At 45.1% G+C, this 6017-nt stretch overlaps 1 protein-coding gene across 1 annotated transcript in view; it reads left to right on the forward strand.

Moving 5' to 3' along the window:
* Positions 1–2578: 2578 nt before the first annotated feature.
* Positions 2579–6017, forward strand: part of ATP10D (ATPase phospholipid transporting 10D (putative)) — a 144008-nt gene continuing 140569 nt past the window's right edge. The window contains exon 1 of the mRNA XM_030888553.2: positions 2579–2737. The gene's annotated coding sequence lies outside the window, so the exon portion shown is untranslated. The remainder of the gene's footprint in view (positions 2738–6017) is intronic.

Consider the following 6017-nt stretch of genomic DNA (forward strand, 5'->3'; position numbering starts at 1 on the left):
AGCCCATATGCCTGACACCAGTCTATAAATTCTTCTTCAGACTCACACAAAGCATTCCAGGATGCCGAATGCAGGAAGATCACAGCCCAGCGGGTGGAAAGTCTTGTGGATCCAGTGGCAGTGGAACCAGCTCAGCGCTGGTGTGGGTGTCTCCATGTGGCTTCTCCAGATCCAGGGCTCTGGCTCCATCAAGATCCATGTGGCTTGTCAAAAGGAATGTCTCAAAGGGAGAGTGTGTGTCCTGCCTCCAGGGAGTTCCCAGAAACCTCAGAGGAAGGCCATCCCCGGAGGCCTCATTGGCTATGACCTGATTGATAGGCTAGACTCCACCCTTTCCCTCAAGTTGACAGCAGATTATGTTACTGCCAGAGTATCCTACTATATATTTGCACAAATAGCCAGTTCCCTGCTTTAGCTGGCAAGGCTCATTTCCTGCAAGACATCTCCAAGGAGAAGCAAGATGGACCTACCCTGATGTAATCCTGGGTGCTGGCGCAGCCGTGTGGAGACCCCTGCTATTACTGAGATGCTTACATGTTCACTGATTCGGCTTTCCTCCTGCAGACGGCATCACTACGCGTGTTTTGTGAGATGGAGGAGGACTCCGTGGATTGGTGTCGGGCATATGGGTTAATGTTGGACTTGTGGGCTTGGGCAGTACTGGGTTGGGATGTTTTCTTGATGTGCACTTACCCGTTATGTAAAACTCTCTCTTATACATGAGTTTCTGTGGATTTGTTTCTCTAAAGTACCCAGACTAACACAGCACTCTAATTCATCAGCTTAAACATGGATTAATTGTTATAATACAGAAAATGCTTCCTGTTATTCTGTCACTGTATTGTATATATCTTTAACTTGTATGTTGTTAGGGGCCATCGGGTCTATTCTAGTAGTGCCCAGCATGAAGCCCCGCCAAGTCCTGCATCCTCCTCTCAGTTTTAAACTACAGCATGGAGATTTTCAGCTAAGACACCCATGTTTCTGTTTTTTGTCTTTTTAATAAAAATGCTTTCCATTTTTCTGACATCATTGCACTTTCTTTCCCTTACATATAATTTGAGTTTTCTTGCAAGACAAGTATCTGAATCTCAGCCAGTGATTTTCAACCCTTGTTGCACATTAAAATTACCCGGAGAGCTTTAAAAAAATGCAAGTTAGCGAGAGAAGAAGAACAAAGATTGCTAGAGGCTCACTCCGCAGAGATTCAGGTTTAATTGGTCTGGGTGGGGCCTTGGCATCCAGCTCCCCTGGTGACTGGGATATGTAGAAAGTTAGAACTACCCATTGGAGCAATCAAAAGAACTGAGCTGAGGATGCCCTGAAGTGCCTGGTATGTCTTCCTGGTCAGGTCCTCTGCTGAGGTTGCAGCAAGCACGCTGCTCTTCCCACATGTTTGGTCTCCTCAAGAAGTCTGGTGTTCCGGGAAAGTTGTTTCGCGTCAAGTTAGAGGCACTGGCATGATGCAGAGAATGCTGCTCTGCCAGGAATCCCCAGGCCACAGCTGACTGTCTGCTCTGCTGGCTGGGTCTATTCCCAGAGCTGGCTACACACCAGAGATCTGCCCTTGCCTGCAGAGAGGATTCCGTAATAGGGCTTGGGGGACGCCGCACCCAGAACTTGTTTCTGCCCACGTGGGAGAGCCCGGATGGATGCTAGAACTTGCAGGGCCTCTCCTGCATTGTCTCCCTGGGACAACCCCCCAACTGTCTGTCCCTCTAAGCTCTTCACTTGGAGGGAAGCATTTGCATCACTGCCTAGTTTTCCTCTCTTTCGAATGAGGGATAAAGACATCCTGCCCTTTGTTTTTATTTCAGTGGAATAAAGTTACACTCCACAGCCAGTAATTCACAGGTTTAGTCTGTGTTACTGCCGCAGTGGCTTCTGCCTTCTCTAACTACCCCTCCCATTCTCAAAGTTTGGTCAGACGTTTTGAAAGACCGGACAGGTTGTTGGACTTTATTTTGGAGTAAAAGTCGAGGAGTCTATCTGTTCATCTCTCTCTCTCTCTCTCTCTCATCAGTAAGCACAAATTTAAAGCTGACAAAACAGTTACATTATCATGAGTGAGTGAATAGAAAGACAAGCGATGAGAAAGAGTGTGCCCCCTTCCCCCCTTGAACCCAACTTTACTTTCTCGGTACAAAACAATAACTTACATTTTAGATTTTTAGCTTTGATCACTTTACCTACCTTTCAATAAATAATTGCCAAATGTTTTCCGTCTAAGGGAAGAGCGAATGATTAAACAACATTACAGCCAGCAAGGGACAAGGGGAAGCAGCCCTCCCCCCATGGCAGGCGTGCTGTAACGAGTCAGAGGGGGACTTGTGGCGGTCGCGGGACCCTGGGGCATCTGCACTGACCAGAGGGGCAGCGGTGTCCAACAGCTGGAGCTGGGGCGCACGGGCCCGCCCCCTGCCTACGTCACGGGGGCGGGGCGGGCGATCGGAGGCTGGCGGAAGCCGGAGCTGCAGGGGAGCTGGGCCCGGAGCGCCCGAGCCGCGGGGAGCCGGGGGTGACTGCTCGGCGGCAGCTGGGCCCCTCCTGCTCGGGTCGCTGAGTTCGGGAGCGGAGCGGAGCTGAGCAGGGCAAAGATCGGCCCGCTCCCCCGCGACGACAGATGGCTGGCCCGGGAGCGTAACCTGCCTCCGCCCTTCGGATTTATAGTCGGTTCCGTTCTTGCTCCTTGGGACTTGAGATCATCATGCGGTGATGTGCTCCGAGGGAGGCGCTGGTAAGAGTGAATGAGTGAAGCCAGGGACGGTTGCTCTGCCTTTTGCTTCTGTCTCCAGACCCCCTTCTCTCTCGGTGCGTCTTCATGCTCAGGTCCCCAGTTCTGAAGACTTGCGACGGATCCGCTCAGTACTAGGGGTCAGGGCTGTTATTGAACTTGGGGTCGGGGGTGGGGAGAAGGGGAGTAGAGAGTTGCCTGCAAACTCGCAGCCCAGTTTGCAGTGCCTTTGAAAAAGTAAATTACACACACACACACACACACACACACACCTTTGCCATCTCGTTGGGAAATTGTGCAGTGTAAAGCACTTTGGGCCCCGAAGGGGAGGAAGTAAGAGGATGCTGAAAATCAAACCCCGTGAATAAAACACGCGATGACTACTTAGGGAGGAAGAGATGTTTGTGAGAGATGTTTGTGTTGGAGCTTATTCAGAAATAGTTTTCCGAGGGGTGCTGCGTTAAAGTTCGCGTGCTTCCCGGAAAACACTGAACTTTGAAGAATGTACTAGCAGTGGCTTAGGACTCCCATCATCTCACGTTATAAAACTTGTGCTTCACTGTGTGCTGGGCACACACATTGGTGGGTTAGGGAGGCGCTGCTGTTGGAAGGGCCCTTTAGACAGGCTTTTAGTTAGGCGCCTCTTACTCACAAAGGCAGGGCTGGCTCTGTGTTTAGAAAGCGACCAAAAATAAAGCCAGGGTTTCTTCCTGCTTAAAAAAAATTTTTTTTCCCCAAGCAGTCTTTACAAAGAGAACTACTTTATAGTTTTTGATAGGGCTTTTTAGTTACCCATATGATTGATTGTATTATAAAAGCAACTCCGAAGGAGAAATTACATTTTAAATTGAGTTGGGGCACATTTCTGTGAAGAGTCCCATCATTAAAAAAAAAGAAAAGTTGGCTTAAAAATTCATTTTATTGGAAACTCTTACGGATATTATATTAATCTATAATTTAATTAGATCAAGCATAATTGTACAACTGCTGCCACCATCAGTTTTAAAACATTTTCTTTCTTCTTGAACTTTTTTATATCAGCTCCCCTTTATCGACTCCCTCACCCACCCAACCCCTCAGGAACCCTTATAGTATATATATCCGTTCACCTAAAATTCTGTTACTCATTCCCCGCGAGTGGGTCTTTACAGTCATCATTGCTTTCGGTTCCCTCTCTCCCTGCTCTCTTCCTATACCTTCAGGGAATCACCACTCCCGTTACTGTTTCTGAAGGGTTTATCTACCTTGGATTTCATGCATTGAATGATCTTAATTACACAAATGAACATACAAAGGTCTAACAAGATTAATGATGTAAAACTAAGATCATAATAGGAAGGGGAGGAAATATTAAAGAACTAGAGGACAGTTATGTGTTTCATCAGTGCTATACTGCACCCTGGCTATATCATCTCTTCCACGTGGCCCCTCTGTGAAGGACTGTCCAATTATCTCACAGGTGGGTTTTGGGTTTCTACTTTGCCTATGCTCCTTCATGTCAATTTGATTGCTTGTTTTTGAACTCCTTATATCTATTCCCGTCAACATGTAATGATCACATAGGCTGGTGTGTGCCTCTTCCATGTGGGCTTTGTTACTTCCCTGCTAGATGACCTCGTGTTTAACTTCAAACCTTTAAGACCCCCAAAACTATCTTTTAATAGCAGGGCACCATCAGCTTTCTTCACCACATTTGTCATTTTGTCTTCAGGGATCGTGTTAGGAAGGTGACTATCATACATTTCCATATTTTTAGAATAAATCGTTCTTGTGGTGAGGTAAGAATTAAGTAGAGACCCAAAGTCCATCTGCCTCCCTATTGTATTTACACACACACACAGAAAATTACACTTGTCTTTATATGGTTATATATTCATATATACATTTCTATATTTATACCTATAATTTTTACATTTTTGTTCTTTCCTCATTTTCTTTTTGCTTTCCTCTGTTGACTTGTTAACATCACAAATACAACACATGATTATTGTAACAGTGAAACTCATTGAGCATTCCAGGTGAACCATCCCTCCAATACACCCCAGGAGCTAATAACTACCCTTCCCTATTCACTCTAGTCCCATTGAAAATTCACATCAGAGAACTACCTTGAGATAATCTCTTTCTCTCTCTCTAAATGAGACTGTGTTGTCCATACTGAAGAGGAACTGGGCACCATTCAAAAAGTTTTAGGGAGCTTACGTTATAACATTGCTGCAGCTAATGTCACATTTGTTAAATTGTGTGAGGAAGCAGGAGAATCCAAACTATCACAGGATCCAGGCCTTTGGCCTTGAAGTAGCAAGAACGGCATTTTTTCACCACAGTTATTTAATTAATAGGAAATTGAATCCTATCATTTTCTCCGATGTTATCAATAAAATGAAGGAAAAGGCACCAGATTCGATTGTAATATAAAACAGAATACAAAAAGCTGCTGTCTATTAGACAACTGTACTTCTTAGAATCAATTTTTGAAATTTAGCCTTAAAATGATCTCCACATTCAAGATTTGGTTGCTGTTTGACATGTTTCCATTTACTGTTATATGTAGTCGGAAGTAGTCTTTAAAATGATGTGACATAAAAGAAATGCTACCAACGAAGTGGTGTGGTGGGTTACGCGTTGGACCCCTAACCACAATGCATTGGAAGAAGGAGGCTTCCTGCCGCAGGAAAGAGCTCCGGTCTCCAGAACCAGCGGTGGGAGTTCTACTCTGCCTTCCGGGCTCACTCTGAGTTGGGATCAACTCCATGGCAGTGAGTTTGAGTTGAAGGAGGCGGAAGGTGATTTTAGGATTCTTAAACCAACTGGTGTAGTGGGGTTATGACTTGGGCTGCTAGCCACAAGGTCAGAAGCTCGGACCCACCTGCCATGTGGTGTCAAAAAATCATTCCATGATGATTTACAATCTTGGGAACCATGGGGAGTGGTTCTGCTTTGCTATGTGGGCTTGGTCTGAGTCAGAATGAACTCAGTGACAGTTGTTTGCTTTGTTTTCTAAATAAATCACAATTAGTTAAGATATATTTACTTATTAATTTTTTAAAAGTCATTTTATTGGGGGCTAATTCAACTCATCACAATCCATACATACATCAATTGTATAAAGCACATTTGTACATTTGTTACCCTCATTCTTCTTCTTTTTTTAAATTATTTTATTGAGGGCTCATACAGTTCTTATCGCAGTCCATACATACGTCCATTGAGTCAAGCACATATGTATACCTGTTGCCCTCATCAATCTCAAAACATTTGCCCTCTACTTTAGCCCTCAATA

The sequence above is a fragment of the Echinops telfairi genome, unplaced genomic scaffold (genome assembly GCF_000313985.2).
Source record: "Echinops telfairi isolate 266 unplaced genomic scaffold, ASM31398v2 ScPeMD7_7468;HRSCAF=8506_0, whole genome shotgun sequence".
Lineage (NCBI taxonomy): Eukaryota > Metazoa > Chordata > Mammalia > Afrosoricida > Tenrecidae > Echinops > Echinops telfairi.